At 39.0% G+C, this 22671-nt stretch overlaps 1 protein-coding gene across 2 annotated transcripts in view; it reads left to right on the top strand.

The window, feature by feature from the left end:
• The window catches only part of LOC100373471 (thimet oligopeptidase-like), a 68439-nt gene that overhangs the window by 316 nt on the left and 45452 nt on the right, over positions 1–22671 (top strand). The window lies entirely within an intron of this gene.

Below are 22671 nucleotides of genomic sequence, written 5' to 3'. Positions count from 1 at the left end.
TCTCATTTTGAAAATTCAGCTATAGTCTCATGTTTTTGTGTTTCGTTGTTTGATAAGGAAATGTTTAACGTCACATAGCCTGAGGGTGTAGACATTTGTATAATGTATTTAGTCATGTTACCGAATACTGTCCGAATCTCGGCCAGGTACGTAGGTTTGTCAAACTGTCAAACGTTTTTAAAACCACGGATTGGTTAATTTGATTACGTAATGTCGTCCGTAACGTAGGTCAATGTCAAATATTTCGTAGCTTTGGTTTAATTTTTTTTTCTTTTTATTAATTAATTAATTATGAAAATAATGAATGTACATGTATGTGAATCACCATGTTATAAAGCTTTTAATATATGTGCTGCTATGTCACTGACACTGATATTTTTACTACTACAAAATTTTACTATTTTCACTGACTGTTGAAATTTTGTTTCCTGTAAATTAAACCTTTTCACCACCAGACTTTCTGGTTTAGTTTACATTATTTAATTAGAAGAAAATCTTCTGTAGAAGTGCTTTGAGGCAGACTCAATGCACAAAACGTGCACTGATCTTAAATGCTAACTTATCCAACAGGTCTTTAATAAGTATACATGTATGTGCTTCTAATAATAAATATACCTGTGATATCAATATAGTAATTTTCATATGCATATACGTCAAGCTTTTGGCGAGAAACAAATGGAAAGTCTGATATCATTGGTCAAACATTTTGATACATGTATTCTCTATATCACGTGCATGACTATTTGGTCATTGACTTTTATGTGTGCACATCTGGCACTTCCAGCACGCACTACTCATTTGCATACTGGAATACTGTTACTTGAACACAGTTTTATGATCAGCTTATAGTCTGGATTAAAAAAATAATTTATTTTTGGAGTTAATATATTTATGGTCATAGCTACATATTGACATCATTTTCACACAAGTTTCAATTAATACATTTGTATCAGTGGTCATCAAACAATCTGCGAATGGTATGGTCTGGAAAATGAATTCTGTGCCTTGCCAAGATGAGGTTGGGAGAATTAGTCCACATATTTGACTTTAAAACAAAAATTTCCTTTGATAAATTTTTGAAACTATCTGTATACATGTATTGTGGGAGCATCCAGACTTACTATATTTCAAATAGTTATTACAAAGATACATTGTATGTCCAGTTAACAAAGGAACCATGTTTTGGTCTCCTGCAAGATCGTCAGTCTGTGACATCATTCAAAATTGCGTGCAAGACCAATCAAATTACTGAAGTGTGTTATACCAAAAATAGCACATGGATTTGTCACATTGATTTTATAAGATGTATGTGATAAATATAATTTTTATACATCTGTCACCGTAACGCTATAAGTTACAGCGCGTCGTAATTCTGCGGTATTTTACGGGGTATTTTCATACTATCATATTAGGAAATTCGAATTCCAAAACGTCCTCTAATAATAAAAACAAACATGGCTGCCACCAGGGTTTGACCGAACCGGACTCCATACAGAGAAGTTCACTGATTCTGTTCTAAATTTTTTAGATTTCGGCATTCCCATGATGTATCCTTGGTAGGAAAAGATGTATATTAATAAGGTTATTACGAAGATATCTCAAAGTATGCACTCTGACAGTACGCTGTTGCATCGACCCCCGCTGCGCGTCGGTCGATACTGCCGCTGTACTGTCTCTATGCACATACTCTACGAAGGAAAGCTAGTATGTTATACATGTATATCGTCAGAGCTATAATTGTAACTGATGTTATCCAATGTTGGTAAAAACTGACAGGGAGCATTTTGTGGTTGAAGAGGACGAAATTAAAAAAATGACTTGATGACTGCATAATATTATTATGAGATTAAAATATTTGCAAAAAAATTGTTCAAATAAGAAACCTGTGAGTAAGCTGAAGAACACTACCCTGTAGTCAAGATGACTACCTTGAAGGGATATAATTGTCCCTTATGACATAAACTGAAGTGAGTGATCTCTGTTTTCAATGTCATCACAGACATGGAGAATGTGTCCTATACTTCATATCTGTATGCAGAACACTACTCAGAGGCCTGGGTAGAATACAGAGGTAATACTGAAATAATTGCTGTATAGTTTCTCATTATGCTCACTAGTGTTTTTTGTCTGAGTAAGTAAATGTACCCCAGACTTATTACCTGAATTCTACATGTACCCCAGACTTGTTACCTGAATTCTACACATATATGCAGTGAATATAAGCCTTCTCCAAAGTGGATGCATTTTCTAGTCTTAGTAAAATGACTGCTCAAACCACGAGAATTTATGTCATCTCGGTTTAGTTTCTGATTACAGGGAAATTATGTTATCTAGTGCACTCAGTTTAGAGTTATTTCTCCGTTGTCAACGTGTTTCATCTGAAACAAGCAAATCATATGTGATATGGAATTTGTTAGTCTTCATGTGCTTTTAAATTTTATGAAGAATTCTTGGTTGAATTTTATTGACTTTTTTGTGTGTGATTAATTCAAAGTAGTTTTAAAAACAATGTCTATTTGGGTGCCGGATGTGGTGAAAAATTGTATTAACAAGAAGAATATAGTGTTTTATCTTTTGTTGATGACATCATAGTTTAATCTGAGAAAAATGTATGAAATTAAATTTTCTCTCTTGTACATTTGCTTCATTTCTACTACAGTCTCACTGAATGGTGCTTCAGTCCCATATTTATCAATATCATTATTATTTACCATTTGGAAGTCCACTTAACGATATAAGATTTTTTTTTGATTTTTTCAATTTGTTTTATCGATATCTGTAGCTGTACATTTGATCAAAAAATTACAGAAAGTATATAGAAAAATTATGTGCAACATAATTTATAGCAATGTTTATCATTTTTTTTTTCTTCCATCTTTGCATAATAAAAGAAGGTTTATTTTGATCACTGTTGTGAATGGCCAGCAATACAATGTCAAACCATTCACATAATTACGGTAAATAAGCTATGTAGTTCTGCAGTATTGTGTTACTGTTTATGCATAGACCAGATGTTTATGCATTTTGACTGCAAAATAAATATATTGTTTAAATATACTGTGTTAATATATTGGAGGGCTAACATATTTTCCTTCAAAATGGTCAGGGTTTTTGGTCTGTGGTATAAGTAGTTCAGTTAGGCCAAAGAAAAAATTTGTGTTTCCAGTTATTTTATTTCATTTTCCAGTGGACCAACTTGTTAACAGTCATTTTCAAACATAGTCATGCCTTTTACATGTACGTACATTGCTACTTGATGAACAGATATTAAATCGTGCAATGATAACTAACTTTTCGGCTCAGTACTTTTATTAAAGTGAAATTGATTGGTGGTAATATAACTATATATATCTATGCATGTGCTGCACTGATTTAGCACATATGCTTGTTTCTTTCCCTAGAGGTATTCTTCTAATAGAGTGAATACGGTATTTTGATTATATTCACTTTTCCATGAAGATCCACATGCATCGTTCAAACTGCATCCTAGTGTTTAATAGTGCATATCTCATCTCAATACTCTGACAAGCCACATGTTGCTGTTAATTGTCAGCCACTAGTAAATGTGCTTTCAATAATTCAATATGTGTTCTCTAAAGTAAAACATACATACTGTGAGTAAAAGTTGGTCTTCTATTTATATCATTTTGGTCATGCTTATGTGCTAAACATATTTAAAAAAATGTAGATCAGTGCTCACTGTCGCACTAGCAAATTCCTAATGAGAAAACATTTGATTGTAAAAACTGTATGTATCATACTTTTCAGATATTTCCATATTATACACAAGCAGTGAAAGTATACTTCACTTCACCCTTGGTGTATGTAGTTGGTAAATGACTTATTTTCTACCTCAGTTGTCACACTACGTGCATTTGAATTCAGATGCATTGTATTCATTGCATGAGACCCATAATGACAGGAACACTGGTGTTTCAAAACTTTATTTCTGTCTGTATTACATGCTTGTTATACATTGTATATTAAATCACTTTGCTGAATTAAACTTCAAAGTAAATTCAATTATTCCCATAACACCATTAAATAGTTTATTCATAGACTTTGGCTCTGATTTATTTTGGTTTATTTTACACAATTATCATTTAAACCAAATTATTTTTTGGTTTATTTCAGACGAGTGCAAGTCAACATCATTTTGACTTGTTCTCATGTAGTTGGCTTCATGATACATGAAGGTTTTTGTCATGATGCATGTTCACTACCAAAGTGAGATTAATTCCCAATTATTTTCCAAATATTTATCTATTTTTTCTGAAAGTCGTTGTAAGAGTTCAAGAACCTGGCAAAAAATTCGTAGGCAATTACAAATAATTTGTCTTTTCATGAAGTTCCATGAACGTCATTCGAAAAGCATTTTTACTAATAATGTAGCAGCAGCTCACAGATCTGACAAGCAACAATTTGCTGTTGTTGGCCACGAAAAAGTATTCACACAAAACTTGAGAAGACAGTTGTCTTTTCGTTAACAAGTCAAGAACTCTGTGTAAAACATATTTTGAACAGAAAACAGTGTGCAGACCAGCTCACATTGTCAAACTAGAATTATAGGGAAAAAACATGAAGGAGAATTTTGTTACAAGGCAACCATCCCTCTTTTTTTTTACCTTTAGAGGTACCAGGATGTTTGATCTTTAGAGGTACCAGGATGTGTCGCCTTCAGAGGATATGTATAATGCCTTTTTCCATCCATCAAATCACATTCTCTCTTTAAAGCAGACAAATTTATCTTAATGACAAGTAATAAAAAAAGAAAGAAAAATTGTCCATTACTTGTAAATTTCCCATCAATGATCATGCATCCCAGTATGTCTGTTATAAAGACCCTAATTTAATCTGTCCATATTTTGAATGTTTAAGCATGCATGGTTAAAGGAATCCCTCTTTTTTTTATATTTGACGTAACAAGTTTGTTAATTTATTTTACCAAATTGATACATACAAAAAAAAAGTCATTTTTAGCAAAAATTTATATTATTCATAAATTTATATTTATATGGACAAAGCAAAATAAAATTTATGATGTCGCACAAATGTTCGTAATTGGTTCATTAAAAAACTTGCATGAATGTGCGTCATCGGCACCAAAAGCAAGATGATCAAACGAAATAAAATTCACTACGTTCAATTATCCACCATAGACTCCGGTCAGTCAATATGACTATTTTGAACTGTAGGCATTAATCAGCGATTCTGCTGGTGATGGAGAGATAGAATCTAGGTCAGGGGAAGCCCCATGACCTCAAGATTCTTTTACCCCTTACGTCACGAACCCACGTGACCGAGGCCACATGGCAGCACCATAGGTAGCCGTCAATCACTCTCCGCCTCGAGTGGAGATGAAATCTAGCGAGCTCTGCTGGATCGCCTGCTTTTTTTTTTCCTGTCCCAGTTTATAGCTTGGGCTGTTGCCGCTGCACGGCATCCGACATTGTAGCTGGTAGGATAAGTTTTCCTTGTCATTTTTACCCTCTGTCGTTTTCCCCTTTGTGTGTAGTATTTTTCACAACAAAGAAATCAAAACCCGGCGCCACTACGTAACCAGTTGGTTTTCATGGCGGCACCTTTACAACTGTAATTCGTTTCCCTCATGCATGTTGTCTTTTATTTACAATGTATTTAGCAATATATAGATGTAATGACAGCACCAAGGCTCGCTGCAGTTTTCTTTCCGGTCTGCTCGTGTTTCAACTCGACCGTGCAGTGGTTATATTCAGAATTTACCAGCATAGGACCCGCATCCGAGATGCTTTGTCGTAGCTACGTGCAGGGTTAGGGATTTTTGCGTGAAGGTGTGTGTTTTTTCACTGGAGTTCTGAGACCTGAGATTTTCTTTCAGAGCCATCAAAATCGCTGAGCCTGACCGCATCACAGCAAGGTCGCGCGTCCAGTAAACAAATCGGTTAAAGTGAGTTGCGTGCTTTGCATGAGTGGAAAGTCCTCACGCTCGGCTACCGGTACTTCGTGTACCGGGAAGTCGAGTAAGAGGCCCGACGGTGGAGGTACCGATATTTTTCTCGGCCTCCCTCGCTGATCGGAGGGCATCCTCACAGTCTGTTTTTTTCAGGCGGTGTTTTACCCGATTTTACCGGCTGCAGCGAGGCCGTGCCCCTGGAGGCTTTCCTCCTATGGGGCCTGTCGCGGGTCTCTTTGTGGACCCTTCCTCGCACGGTGTCGGGTTTGTCTCAGAGTTGAGAGCCAAGTCTCCGATCTCGGGGCAGGGCTTTCAGGGCAGGGCACACGTTGGGGTGAGGCGGAGTATCATCGATCCGAGTGATACGATGTATATACCCCCACCCTTGATCCTAAAGCGACCACCTAAGGTTGCTTCAACGCTTATGGGATCACTGGCGTTGGGATCCAAAGCAACCCCGTCGACACATCTCTCCCTGTTCGTCTGAGTGCGGAGTGGGGCGCAGAGCACGCAAACGGTGTTGATGAGCGGCGTTGGTCAGCCGCGGAGTATGTAATGCTTAAGGCCCCCGGGTGGGGATAACATTAGGCAACACTTCCCACTGGACCAAACGCTACCTGGTCAGTGTGTTTCGGGATCAGACCCCATAGCATGGGATGAGACCAAAACGCCCCCAACCGGATTCCAAGGCTCCTTCCCCAGACCGGAATTTGGCAAACTGGGCAAAGGGGGATAGCCGCGTTCCATGGGTGTCTTTGCCAATTGAAGACAACCCATCCAGCCCTGAGGGCAGAGTTGCTTGAGCGCATTATTATGCGTGCCCAGCACTCTGGAGACCTTGGAGGCAGAACGCACCAGCCTCCTAGACCAGGCGACATTGTTACTGGTGGGCCACCGCACATCTACATGCGACACCACCTAGTGTTGCCTGGCGCACTTGGCCAGGGCCACTACTGTGCTACGAGACGCGGCCTTAGATGCACATGTTTTCGCCGACAAGCTGAGCCGGGGTACGTTCCCACCTCAGTGACGCAGACTGGACATCCTCCACCCTCTTTGTTCAGGGAATGGTGGGTACAGTCTCAGAGCTTCGGAGTGAACGAATCAGAGGGTTCAGATCGAATCCGCTAGCCAGTTGGTCCTGCCATGGGCAAGCGGAGGGCACCCCAAGCACAGAAAACACAACGCCCTAGGGCGTCGTCCGCTAGCCAGAGTCAGCCAGGAGGCAAACGCTTATACCCTTCCATGGGAGGGGAAGGTAGTGATGCGCCCCCAGGGAGGTAAGAGCCAGGTGGTGACTCCTCACCCTCTCTGGGTGGACGTCTACCCGGCAGCAGGGGAAGCATGTGTGACGCTCACCTCTGCAACCAGGGGGGGGGGGGGGCACGTGTTGGATGAGTGGCCAGGTCACAACTTGGTGACTACTTCAGGCCTTGGGGAACTCACCTCATGGGGGAAGGGAGCACCCCCCCTCGCAACTGCCGAACACATGGCCACATATCCCTGTCGTACACAGATTGCGCCGATGTAGTCCGGTTTGGAGACTGCGGGTGGCCGATACCTGGACCTTTCCAGGTGGTGACATCCGTTTACGGGATACCACTGAAATCTTCATTTCCCCCTGTCATGGAGTTTTGACACAGAGGTAAGCTTGCCTTACCTATTTCAAGCGTATTGCTTAGCGTTAAGCAGCCTAGCCGAATGCCTAGTCAGCGTTTCCTCGGTGTCCCTCCGTGAACTAATGCGGATCATCGGAATGATGACCTTGGTTCGAAGGGTCTTTCCTCAGGCTGCACTACGCAGCCGCCCGGTATAACGCTTGTTATAACGCTGAGCTCTCCTATGGGAACTAGATAAGCGGGTTGCGTTCTCGGACCAAGTGAAGGAAGCCCTACCCTGGTGGTCGTCACTGGCCAACCTCGGGCAGAGGGGCCTCCTTGGACCCGCTCGCTGCAGGTATGACTCTGGTAACAGATGCCTCCCCCCAGGGTCGGGGAGCGCATCTATTGGACGAACAAGCCCAAGGATATGACTCCCGCATAAGTTTCGGGACCACCATATCAACCCGCTCGAACTGAGAGCAGTGTACTTAGCACTACCACGCTTTCTACCCGTAGTTCAAGACTACAGAGTCCTGCTCCTCACAGACAACGCAGCGGTGGTCTCCTTCAAGGAGGGGGGGGGGGCATTCCCAAACTTTGTCGGTTGTAGCGGAGCAAAATCCTCCTTTGGTGCCTGGAATACAATGTGGAGCTAACCGCACACCACCTTCCAGGGGTGAGGAACAGTCTGGCGACGCCCTTTCAGGGCGACTCAGTCTCCAGAACACGGAGTGGCTGATATCCCAGTGGGTAGCTTCCAGGCTGTTTCGGCTGCGGACGACCCAAGGTTAGTCCGTTTGCCGCACCCCGGAACACCAAGCTCTCAACGTACGTAACACTCCTGACTCCAGGAGCCTGGGCCAGGGTCGCTTTGCTACCCCGCGGACCCACTTAGTTGTGTACGCCTTTCCTCCCTTCCCGCTAGTCCACCGGGCACCGGAGAAGACTTCGACAGGTGCACACCAATCCAATCTATTGAGCAGGGTCTCTTCAGGTTAGGCCCCGTCGTAGAGGGTCAGGCCTTGTTTGCTGACCCAGCCCGAACGACCGCAGGGGCCTCTGCGCATAGGCGATAAGTCAGTCTCTGCATTTTTGCGGGCAGATTGTCTGTACTACTAGCACTTCCTGGAAGCTCCCGGGTTTCGCTTCTGTCGACCTACGCCCTCATGCAAACTGTTTCGGTCCTACTTCAAGCTTATCACCCCCGAATTTGGCTTGGGTCTAGCTTTCTCGGGCACACCGAACCCTGTCACCGGAAAAACCCTCGAAAAAACCCGCCACCTGTCAGTGTATGACTCTGCCTACAGTTCAAAATAGTCATTTTGACTGACCGGAGTCTATAGTGGGTAATTGAACGTAGTGAATTTAGGCGAGGGTTCTCCGAACCCGCCCATTCACATAGTTCATACCCACCATAGACTCCAGGTCCCCCCCAACCTCCCCACTCTTTCCGTCGCGTTGGTCTAAATCCTCGAGGCGGAGAGAAAGGAACCAGAGTGATTGACGGCTACCTATGGCGCTGCCATGTGGCCTCGGTCACGTGGGTTCGTGATGTAAGGGTAAAAGAATCTTGAGGTCATGGGGCTTCCCCTGACCTAGATTCTATCTCTCCGTCACTGGCAGAATCGCTGATTAATGCCTACAGTTCAAAATAGTCATTTTGACTGACCGGAGTCTATGGTGGGTATGAACTATGTGAATAGGCGGGTTTGGAGAACCCTCGCGTAAATCTACACGATAGAAGATTTTCGATCTGCAGTTACTATCAAAAATAATAGAATTATGTTTAAAGAAACAAAATACATACTTAAATGAATAATTTTCATTCGAATCGAAAGTTTGTTGATGTCTGCTTCGTTGAAAACTGCAGTGACCTGGAAACAGTTCATTTTACTGTGTGTACCCTGATACCTTGTAACGATGCTTTTGATTGGCTAAAGCCACGCATTGACGCGAAAAACAACCAATCAGAATATTTGTTCCAAGAAGAAAACAAGTAAATTTATTTCCTCCACAATGACAATGAGTGATGGCCTGTTTTGTAAACAATTCTTTGTCTGGGACCAGGGCGCACAGGAAATATAACAGGGCACTGAAAATTTAAACAGGGCGCCAATTTCAGATAACAGGGCGCGGCGCCCTGTTAAAACCCCTCGTGGAGAACCCTGCCCGTTCTTCCATATGTGACACACTTTACTACGCAAATGTGAAAAAGAAAACCCTAAATAATTTTACAATCATTTTAATACAGCGTGTAGAACAAATATTTAACATGTGTGACCTACAACTACTGGTCAATTTGAGGATAAGCAGTTGTCTGCCTTTTTGAAAACGTAACATACATGTACAAATGTAGATGGTATGGAAATAACGTGTGAAGCGAAGCTAAGCTGGGCTAGGGAGTCTTATTCACATTTGAAAAACTGAGCTAGAGAGTCTTAAATTCTCCACTTTAGTTACTCAATATTGTAGCGAAACTCTCATATCAGACAAAAATGGATCCACTTGGTTTCTTTTTATTGTCGATGCGAGTTTCCAATATGTCTGGGATAAGACAGGGGCTTTTTAGTCCCCATTCGGACGCAGTCCGAAAACGGGGACTTGTGTTTTGACCTCCGTATGTCCGTGCGTGCGTGTGTGCGTGCGTGCATGCGTGTGTGTGTGCGTGCGTGCGTGCGTGCGTCTGTGCACGTGTCACAATCAAACTTCACACATACATCATACATGATATATTATACAATTGCACGTCAATTTGTTTCACAATTCGAGATGGCTGAATGGCGACCATTTTTGTGCTAAAAACCATCAAAATCAAGCATTTCTTGGCTGTTTACAGATAGATTTTGTTCCAACTTGGTATAAACATTAGACATTATAGGACCTTTATGCTCATTATTTTGTTTCACGATCTGATTCAAGATGGCCGAATGGCAGCCCTTTTTGTGCTAAAAAATCATAAAAATCAACCATTTCTCGGCTGTTTACAGATGGATTTTGTTCAAACTTGGTATATACATTAGACATTATGGGACCTTGATGCAAATAATTTTGTTTTTCAGATAAGATTCAAAATGGCCGACTGGCGGCCTTTTTGTATTAATGAATGTTGTTTTCGTGCCATATCTCTGACTTGCTTTCACTGATTATGTTCAAATTTTAAATATTCATTATACATCATGTCATAGATAAACAGATATATTGGTTTGACGATTCTATTCAAAATGGTGTTCATTTTTGTGCTAAAAAATCATCAAATATCAAGCATTTATGGGTGGATTTCGTTCAAACTTGGTACATACATTAGACATTATGGGTTCCTGATGCTCGTCATTTTATTTTTCAGATTGGATTCAAAATGGCTGACTGGCAGCCATTTTGTTTTAATGATTGGGCTTCTAGAGCCATAACTCTTAAATGCTTTGACTTTGACTTTAAATTTAAATTTTATATATTCGTTATACATCATGTTATATATATACATGTATTCAAAATGGCTGATTTTGAATGCTGTTCCAGAGCAATATCTCTCAATATGGACAAGTACTTTTTTGACGATCAGATACAAATGTCAATCATTTTAATGTTAAAAAATCATATTCCTGACATGGTTATATTCCAGCTATATTACTATAAACAAAACTATATATCTTAAATTTGATAACTAACGGGGACTGTGCCATGCATGGCTTGTTTCTTATAATTTGAACAATGTACCTTACTAGGTAGAAAGTATGGAAAAGTATGTACTATATCATACAAAATGTATAATCCCCATGCTGAATATGTTAATTTTACAAAACCAATAACGCAAATTTACAATAACTCAGTGATTCCTCTGATAATTAATTCCCTATCATTACTCAAAATATACCTGTAGCTATATGTTTATAGCTCATGATCCTAAACTATCATTAATTGATGACCTTCACTGATAATATTATCTGGTCTCAAACTTGTAATGGGAATTCAATAATGAATTGACTTACCATGAGAGAGGGAGAGAGAGATCAGCAATTACTACTCTTAATTTCCTAAGGGTACAAGATGCATGTGTACAAACTATTCATTGCCAAAACATTTTAAATTCTATGCCGGATATTTGCCTACTTTTTGTCACTCAGAAAATAGATGACACAGAGTGTTAATAAGATTTGGGGGAACCTGGTATGTAGGTTTCATGATCATCTCAGGTAATATGCAATTAAGATGTCATCCATAGTACATGTAATTATATGCATGCATCATTTGAACAGAGCAATGCCAATATGTAATATAGAAATGAGGGATGTTACCAAAAAGACAAAATACATGTCATACGTAATCAGCACATACTTGTATCTGCGACAGTGAATCGCTGAAAATAAAACTGACTCAGAGTTTTCAATAAAAGTTTGATATATTCCCACTATTATTATATTACTCTTTTGCATTGATGACATTAAGGGGTCCCACATTGATGACATTGAGGGGTCCCACATTGATGACATTGAGGGGTCTCACATTGATGACATTGAGGGGTCCCGCATTGATGACATTGAGGGGTCCCGCATTGATGACATTGAGGGGTCTCGCATTGATGACATTGAGGGGTCCCACATTGATGACATTAAGGGGTCCCACATTGATGACATTGAGGGGTCTCACATTGATGACATTGAGGGGTCCCACATTGATGACATTGAGGGGTCTCGCATTGATGACATTGAGGGTTCCCACATTGATGACATTGAGGGGTCTCACATTGATTGCATTGAGGGGTTCCCACATTGATGACATTGATGGGTCTCGCATTGATGACATTGAGGAGTCCCACATTGATGACATTGAGGGGTCTCACATTGATGACATTGAGGGGTCTCACATTGATGACATTGAGGGGTCTCACATTGATGACATTGAGGGGTCCCACATTGATGACATTGATGGGTCCCACATTGATGACATTGAGGGGTCTCACATTGATTGCATTGAGGGGTTCCCACATTGATTGCATTGAGGGGTTCCCACATTGATGACATTGAGGGGTCTCACATTGATGACATTGAGGGGTCCCACATTGATGACATTGAGGGGTCTCGCATTGATGACATTGAGGGGTCCCACATTGATGACATTGAGGGGTCTCGCATTGATGACATTGAGAGGTCTCACATTGATGACATTGAGGGGTCTCACATTGATTGCATTGAGGGGTTCCCACATTGATGACATTGAGGGGTCTCGCATTGATGACATTGAGGAGTCCCACATTGATGACATTGAGGGGTCCCACATTGATTGCATTGAGGGGTTCCCACATTGATTGCATTGAGGGGTTCCCACATTGATTGCATTGAGGGGTCTCACATTGATGACATTGAGGAGTCCCACATTGATGACATTGAGGGGTCCCACATTGATGACATTGAGGGGTCCCACATTGATGACATTGAGGGGTCCCACATTGATGACATTGAGGGGTCTCACATTGATGACATTGAGGGGTCCCACATTGATGACATTGAGGGGTCTCACATTGATTGCATTGAGGGGTTCCCACATTGATGACATTGAGTGGTCTCACATTGATGACATTGAGTGGTCTCGCATTGATGACATTGAGAGGTCTCACATTGATGACATTGAGGGGTCTCACATTGAGGGGTCTCACATTGATGACATTGAGGGGTCTCACATTGATGACATTGAGGAGCAACTTGGTACATAGATTATACATGTTAGGATACATGTCCATGACAATTTATTTCACAATTGGATCAAAGATGGTCGACTGGCAGGCTTCTTGACAGCCATCTGACTTTTTGGCCTTACTACTATATTTCCACAATTTATATACCATTTTCATTCGTATTTGGCACATACATCATACATATCAGTGTGTTTCATAATCAGATCAAAGATGGCTGAATAACGGCTGTTTTTATGTTTGGCCATATTACTACTACACAAAACACGTGTTTTGATGTAAATAATCTGTTGTATATGCCACTTGAAACTCAAGTTTCAAGGACACGCTCGGGATAACCCATTCGCTTTAATATGACGAGCACAAAGAGAACTTTCAAAAATTTAATGGGGACTGTGTCATTTTCAATGACTTGTTTTTCCAAATATGTCATCCCCCAAAATGAAAATAATTCAATCTGATCAGCTCAATTATTAAAATATATTTAGCTAAAATTTGCAACATGACTAAAATTCATTTTGAGTATTGTGTTATGATGTTCACTTATTTGTTGCATTTATTGTAGTATCGTTTTAATGAGATGTCTTGTGCTGGCATTTTAATTCAATTAGAGGTTAAATAGATTGCAAGATTACCGTAGCAGGTGATCAGAACAGAAAAAAGTAGTTTTAAATACGTGCAATTTCTGATGTCAAATGGGGTAATATATACAGTTCTTATAATTAAGGACTAGGTCTTTATAATAATATAATTTACATATCTTCAATTATTAGGGCTTTTTTTATGTAGAGATTTATGATGTTATTGTTATTTTGTCTATGTAAGATTTTATTTTGTTTTAGTCAGAGTAATAAGTATTCATGCAGTGTTTATGCTGTCTATCCCGCCATGTATAATCAATGTTAACCATTGAATAGATTTTGTCATTCAAATGCAATACTTGTACATAGTGCTACTAGTACTTACATGATGCATACAAATGTGTTTTTATTTTCATGCTCGTTCTAAAAAAAAAAGGTTTTCAGTAACTGCGCTGTTTCAATTTTTCAAGAAACAATTTCAAGAATTTTACTAGTGATCATGAAATCTTGTGATAATTAGTCCTTATGAGTTTCTCAAATTATGGAATCATCTTCTAGGGTATTTTTGCCAATTAACAATATTCTTCATGAAGCTCTATTGGCGATCCGCTCCACTAGGATTGCCCTTATAATCACTTTTGTCGTTTTGTGTGTGTTATTTCCAGTGTTTTCACGTATGATTTCTCCTGTGATTTTTTTGGCTTGGCCGATTTCTTTCAAACTTGGCAGGTATGTCACACCTTCACCCTAGTTATTAGGAAAAATCTGAAAATTTTGTTTGGCCCACTGTTGTCATAGCAACAACCAAAAAACTGATTTTTGGATAGCTTCTCGCCAAATGTATCTCCTCCTACAAATTTAGGATAAAATACTTCAGACATAGCTCATTCTACTCAGTTTGAGTGTGGGCACAAAGTTACTATTTTAATTTTTGATATCTTTTTCATTACCGAGAAATTTGACCCCAAAGTAGGGGTAACTTTTCACCAGCAACAGTTTTTAACTCCTCTGTGATTTTTTCGGCTTGGCTGAGTTTGTTCATACTTCCTGGCCCACCACGGCCATTGCAACATCTAACGGGGACTGTGCCATGCATGGCTTGTTTCTTATAATTTGAACAATGTACCTTACTAGGTAGAAAGTATGGAAAAGTATGTACTATATCATACAAAATGTATAATCCCCGTGCTGAATATGTTAATTTTACAAAACCAATAACGCAAATTTACAATAACTCAGTGATTCCTCTGATAATTAATTCCCTATCATTACTCAAAATATACCTGTAGCTATATGTTTATAGTTCATGATCCTAAACTATCATTAATTGATGACCTTCACTGATAATATTATCTGGTCTCAAACTTGTAATGGGAATTCAATAATGAATTGACTTACCATGAGAGAGGGAGAGAGAGATCAGCAATTACTACTCTTAATTTCCTAAGGGTACAAGATGCATGTGTACAAACTATTCATTGCCAAAACATTTTAAATTCTATGCTGGATATTTGCCTACTTTTTGTCACTCAGAAAATAGATGACACAGAGTGTTAATAAGATTTGGGGGAACCTGGTATGTAGGTTTCATGATCATCTCAGGTAATATGCAATTAAGATGTCATCCATAGTACATGTAATTATATGCATGCATCATTTGAACAGAGCAATGCCAATATATAATATAGAAATGAGGGATGTTACCAAAAAGACAAAATACATGTCATACGTAATCAGCACATACTTGTATCTGCGACAGTGAATCGCTGAAAATAAAACTAACTCAGAGTTTTCAATAAAAGTTTGATATATTCCCACTATTATATTACTCTTTTGCATTGATGACATTAAGGGGTCCCACATTGATGACATTGAGGGGTCTCACATTGATGACATTGAGGGGTCTCACATTGATGACATTGAGGGGTCCCGCATTGATGACATTGAGGGGTCCCGCATTGATGACATTGAGGGGTCTCGCATTGATGACATTGAGGGGTCCCACATTGATGACATTAAGGGGTCCCGCATTGATGACATTGAGGGGTCTCGTATTGATGACATTGAGGGGTCCCACATTGATGACATTAAGGGGTCCCACATTGATGACATTGAGGGGTCTCACATTGATGACATTGAGGGGTTCCCACATTGATGACATTGAGGGATCTCGCATTGATGACATTGAGGGTTCCCACATTGATGACATTGAGGGGTCTCACATTGATTGCATTGAGGGGTTCCCACATTGATGACATTGATGGGTCTCGCATTGATGACATTGAGGAGTCCCACATTGATGACATTGAGGGGTCTCACATTGATTGCATTGAGGGGTTCCCACATTGATGACATTGATGGGTCTCGCATTGATGACATTGAGGAGTCCCACATTGATGACATTGAGGGGTCTCACATTGATGACATTGAGGGGTCTCACATTGATAACATTGAGGGGTCCCACATTGATGACATTGAGGGGTCCCACATTGATGACATTGAGGGGTCTCACATTGATGACATTGAGGGGTTCCCACATTGGTGACATTGAGGGGTTCCCACATTGATGACATTGAGGGGTCTCACATTGATGACATTGAGGGGTCCCACATTGATGACATTGAGGGGTCTCACATTGATTGCATTGAGGGGTTCCCACATTGATGACATTGAGGGGTCTCACATTGATGACATTGAGGGGTCCCACATTGATGACATTGAGGGGTCTCGCATTGATGACATTGAGAGGTCTCACATTGATGACATTGAGGGGTCTCACATTGATTGCATTGAGGGGTTCCCACATTGATGACATTGAGGGGTCTCGCATTGATGACATTGTAGAGTCCCACATTGATGACATTGAGGGGTCCCACATTGATGACATTGAGGGGTCCCACATTGATGACATTGAGGGGTCTCACATTGATGACATTGAGGGGTCCCACATTGATGACATTGAGGGGTCTCACATTGATTGCATTGAGGGGTTTCCACATTGATGACATTGAGGGGTCTCACATTGATGACATTGAGGGGTTCCCACATTGATGACATTGAGGGGTCCCACATTGATGACATTGAGGGGTCTCACATTGATGACATTGAGGGGTCTCACATCGATTGCATTGAGGGGTCTCACATTGATTGCATTGAGGGGTTCCCACATTGATGACATTGAGGGGTCTCACATTGATGACATTGAGGGGTCTCACATTGATGACATTGAGGGGTCCCACATTGATGACATTGAGGGGTCTTACATTGATTGCATTGAGGGGTTCCCACATTGATTGCATTGAGGGTTTTTTTAATACTTTCGCCCCAAATGTATTACCTCCTACCAGTTTTGTAATAGCAGTGTTCAGATGATCATGCTTCTCATTTTGGCTACATTGTGCACTGGTAAGAGATCACCAGTGCCGACATTGTTACACTGTATCAATGAAATCCCAATGCAACTTTCAACTTTTTGAATGAACTGTAAATGCTGCCTTCATTCTAAAAAATACCTGAAATACTATCGCTAAACTGTTGGAAATAATAAATGTAACAGCAGAATACGTCTAAAATAGGAACTTAGGTTTTTGATACAATAAAATTTACTTATTCATGATATCTAAGACCATGATAAAGATGGAGACTAGGATATTCATTTCTTGTTTTTTTACTGTTCTTGATCTATCAAGCAGACTCAATGTGTTGTCACTAATAAAACTAACTTTATCTGCACATTTGTGACTCATTTCAAGTCAATTTATATTGATGACTATACAGCTCACTGACCAGTTTTGTAGAGAATGTGTTTACATTTCTTTTATCAGCTAGGTGACCTATATAATGACTCCTTAGCATGATGGTTTTACTATGCCTTATTGTATAGCTGCAGGAATGATGTGCTATCGAAAAAACAATAGAGGTTATTGTTTTGTTAATTGTTTCAAATTAGATGTCATTAGTGTGTAAAATAATGGACATGTGTGAAAAGGTTAGAACCTACACGTACATGGTATATCTTAGACTAGTACATTAGCTTTATAATCAAACTGCTTTTTCAAAGTAAAATTGTTTGTATGTACTCATGCAAAGCCATGAGTTACAGGATTAATGACACATGAGTGGTATTCATAATGCATGTACACACAGCGGTAGGCATATGTGTGTGACTGTAAGAGGTGCCCTGTCCATAAAAAACAACGTACCCAGTAGTATATGAGACTGAATCAGCAACTTTCGTAGGGGTGGAAATTGATAAATATCTGACCTGGGATAACCACATTTCAAAAATTTTAGTGACTAAGCATTAACTTGTGTACTGATGAATACATCATTTCAATCAAAAGAAAAAATTTCATTGCAAATCGAAAAAGTAGGCAGAGTGCATTAATTGTCTCAATTTCTTAACTATGAGACCAGTAGTTGACATTGCAAGAGACATGTGAAAACATGAGTTGCAAAGAACATTCAAAGTTCATTCAAAGTTTCATTGGTTGTTTCCAAAATTTGTTTTTCTCTAAGCTTAGTATGAATTGGAATCCAGGGTGAATGTGATACTACCGTAGTATTAATTGGTTTAAAGCAGGTGGTCGTCGCGCAGCGCGTGTTTGAATTTCTTGTAAATAAACAATGTATTTTACATGCGTTGATACGTCGCTATGAGTCCCATATCGAACAGGACGTGACACGACGACTGCTGGCCTTTAACTGAACTGCCCCAGTTGTCCTGTACATTTTTTATCACCAGAGTAGAAACAATTTTATGAGATTTTATTTTAAAATCAACGTTTTGTTGATGCCAACATTCTCTCATCAGAGATCGCATCAGAATAAATTATAAGATTCAAGGTTAAGATTAGTCACTCGGTTATCTCTCTGTCTGTAATAATAGCCTGACTAAGATTTCTGTAGTAAAGCTCAAAATATCCCATAGCGAACTAATTTATGAGAAACCATAGCTTTTTTAATACCTGTATTCAACCATGCATGTTGTTAGTATCACATCAGACTTGGTTAAGATATCCACAATTAACGCATGATTACTCACATCAATGCAATGTAACGATTAAACACAAATCATGAATCATTTATGGTAATATTTACTATGACATTTATCGTCCTAGTAACATTAAATATTTTATAACACATCTTTCAGCCATTTTTGTGCTAAGTTTTCAAATTTATCACATTGAGTGGTCTCACATTTATCACAATGTGGTGTCTCCCATTGATGACATTGAAGGGTCTTGCATTGATCACATTGGGGGGTCTCGCATTTATCACGCTGGGGGTCTCACATTGTTGACATTGAAGGGTCTTGCATTGATCACATTGAGGGGTCTCACATTTATCACAATGTGGTGTCTCCCAATGATGACATTGAAGGGTCTTGCATTGATCACATTGAGGGGTCTCACATTTATCACAATGTGGTGTCTCCCATTGATGACATTGAAGGGTCTTGCATTGATCACATTGGGGGGTCTTGCATTTATCACGCTGGGGGTCTCACATTGTTGACATTGAAGGGTCTTGCATTGATCACATTGAGGGGTCTCACATTTATCACAATGTGGTGTCTCCCATTGATGACAAGGAAGGGTCTTGCATTGATCACATTGAGGGGTCTCACATTTATCACAATGTGGTGTCTCCCATTGATGACATTGGGGGGGCTCGCATTTATCACGCTGGGGGTCTCACATTGTTCACATTGGGGGGTCTCGCATTGATACTCTTTATATGGGAATTTAGAATAGACATCTGGGTAAAAACTGTACAGGTGTAACACAGTACAATACTCTTTATATGGGAATTTAGAATAGACATCTGGGTAAAAACTGTACAGGTGTAACACAGTACAATACTCTTTATATGGGAATTTAGAATAGACATCTGGGTAAAAACTGCACAGGTGTAACACAGTACAATACTCTTTATATGGGAATTTAGAATAGACATCTGAGTAAAAACTACACAGGTGTAACACAGTACAATACTCTTTATATGGGAATTTAGAATAGACATCTGAGTAAAAACTACACAGGTGTAACACAGTACAATACTCTTTATATGGGAATTTAGAATAGACATCTGGGTAAAAACTACACAGGTGTAACACAGTACAATACTCTTTATATGGGAATTTAGAATAGACATCTGAGTAAAAACTACACAGGTGTAACACAGTACAATACTCTTTATATGGGAATTTAGAATAGACATCTTAGTAAAAACTACACAGGTGTAACACAGTACAATACTCTTTATATGGGAAATTAGAATAGACATCTGGGTAAAAACTACACAGGTGTAACACAGTACAATACTCTTTATATGGGAATTTAGAATAGACATCTGGGTAAAAACTACACAGGTGTAACACAGTACAATACTCTTTATATGGGAATTTAGAATAGACATCTGGGTAAAAACTACACAGGTGTAACACAGTACAATACTCTTTATATGGGAATTTAGAATAGACATCTGGGTAAAAACTACACAGGTGTAACACAGTACAATACTCTTTATATGGGAATTTAGAATAGACATCTGGGTAAAAACTACACAGGTGTAACACAGTACAATACTCTTTATATGGGAATTTAGAATAGACATCTGGGTAAAAACTACACAGGTGTAACACAGTACAATACTCTTTATATGGGAATTTAGAATAGACATCTGGGTAAAAACTACACAGGTGTAACACAGTACAATACTCTTTATATGGGAATTTAGAATAGACATCTGGGTAAAAACTGCACAGGTGTAACACAGTACAATACTCTTTATATGGGAATTTAGAATAGACATCTGGGTAAAAACTACACAGGTGTAACACAGTACAATACTCTTTATATGGGAATTTAGAATAGACATCTGTGTAAAAACTGCACAGGTGTAACACAGTACAATACTCTTTATATGGGAATTTAGAATAGACATCTGAGTAAAAACTGTACAGGTGTAACACAGTACAATACTCTTTATATGGGAATTTAGAATAGACATGTGTAAAAACTGCACAGGTGTAACACAGTACAATACTCTTTATATGGGAATTTAGAATAGACATCTGAGTAAAACTGCACAGGTGTAACACAGTACAATACTCTTTATATGGGAATTTAGAATAGACATCTGTGTAAAAACTGCACAGGTGTAACACAGTACAATACTCTTTATATGGGAATTTAGAATAGACATCTGTGTAAAAACTGCACAGGTGTAACACAGTACAATACTCTATATGGGAATTTAGAATAGACATGTGTAAAAACTGCACAGGTGTAACACAGTACAATACTCTTTATATGGAAATTTAGAATAGACATCTGGGTAAAAACTGTACAGGTGTAACACAGTACAATACTCTTTATATGGGAATTTAGAATAGACATGTGTAAAAACTGCACAGGTGTAACACAGTACAATACTCTTTATATGGGAATTTAGAATAGACATCTGAGTAAAAACTACACAGGTGTAACACAGTACAATACTCTTTATATGGGAATTTTGAATAGACATGTGTAAAAACTGCACAGGTGTAACAAAGTACAATACTCTTTATATGGGAATTTAGAATAGACATGTGTAAAAACTGCACAGGTGTAACACAGTACAATACTCTTTATATGGGAATTTAGAATAGACATCTGGGTAAAAACTACACAGGTGTAACACAGTACAATACTCTTTATATGGGAATTTAGAATAGACATCTGGGTAAAAACTACACAGGTGTAACACAGTACAATACTCTTTATATGGGAATTTAGAATAGACATCTGTGTAAAAACTGCACAGGTGTAACACAGTACAATACTCTTTATATGGGAATTTAGAATAGACATCTGGGTAAAAACTGCACAGGTGTAACACAGTACAATACTCTTTATATGGGAATTTAGAATAGACATCTGGGTAAAAACTACACAGGTGTAACACAGTACAATACTCTTTATATGGGAATTTAGAATAGACATCTGGGTAAAAACTGCACAGGTGTAACACAGTACAATACTCTTTATATGGGAATTTAGAATAGACATCTGGGTAAAAACTACACAGGTGTAACACAGTACAATACTCTTTATATGGGAATTTAGAATAGACATCTGTGTAAAAACTGCACAGGTGTAACACAGTACAATACTCTTTATATGGGAATTTAGAATAGACATCTGAGTAAAAACTGTACAGGTGTAACACAGTACAATACTCTTTATATGGGAATTTAGAATAGACATGTGTAAAAACTGCACAGGTGTAACACAGTACAATACTCTTTATATGGGAATTTAGAATAGACATCTGAGTAAAACTGCACAGGTGTAACACAGTACAATACTCTTTATATGGGAATTTAGAATAGACATCTGTGTAAAAACTGCACAGGTGTAACACAGTACAATACTCTTTATATGGGAATTTAGAATAGACATCTGTGTAAAAACTGCACAGGTGTAACACAGTACAATACTCTATATGGGAATTTAGAATAGACATGTGTAAAAACTGCACAGGTGTAACACAGTACAATACTCTTTATATGGGAATTTAGAATAGACATCTGAGTAAAAACTACACAGGTGTAACACAGTACAATACTCTTTATATGGGAATTTAGAATAGACATCTGAGTAAAAACTACACAGGTGTAACACAGTACAATACTCTTTATATGGGAATTTAGAATAGACATCTGGGTAAAAACTACACAGGTGTAACACAGTACAATACTCTTTATATGGGAATTTAGAATAGACATCTGGGTAAAAACTACACAGGTGTAACACAGTACAATACTCTTTATATGGGAATTTAGAATAGACATCTGGGTAAAAACTACACAGGTGTAACACA

This window comes from Saccoglossus kowalevskii, chromosome 9 (assembly GCF_978046115.1).
Source record: "Saccoglossus kowalevskii chromosome 9, keSacKowa6.1, whole genome shotgun sequence".
NCBI lineage: Eukaryota > Metazoa > Hemichordata > Enteropneusta > Harrimaniidae > Saccoglossus > Saccoglossus kowalevskii.
This window is presented reverse-complemented; position numbering and strand designations above follow the sequence as displayed.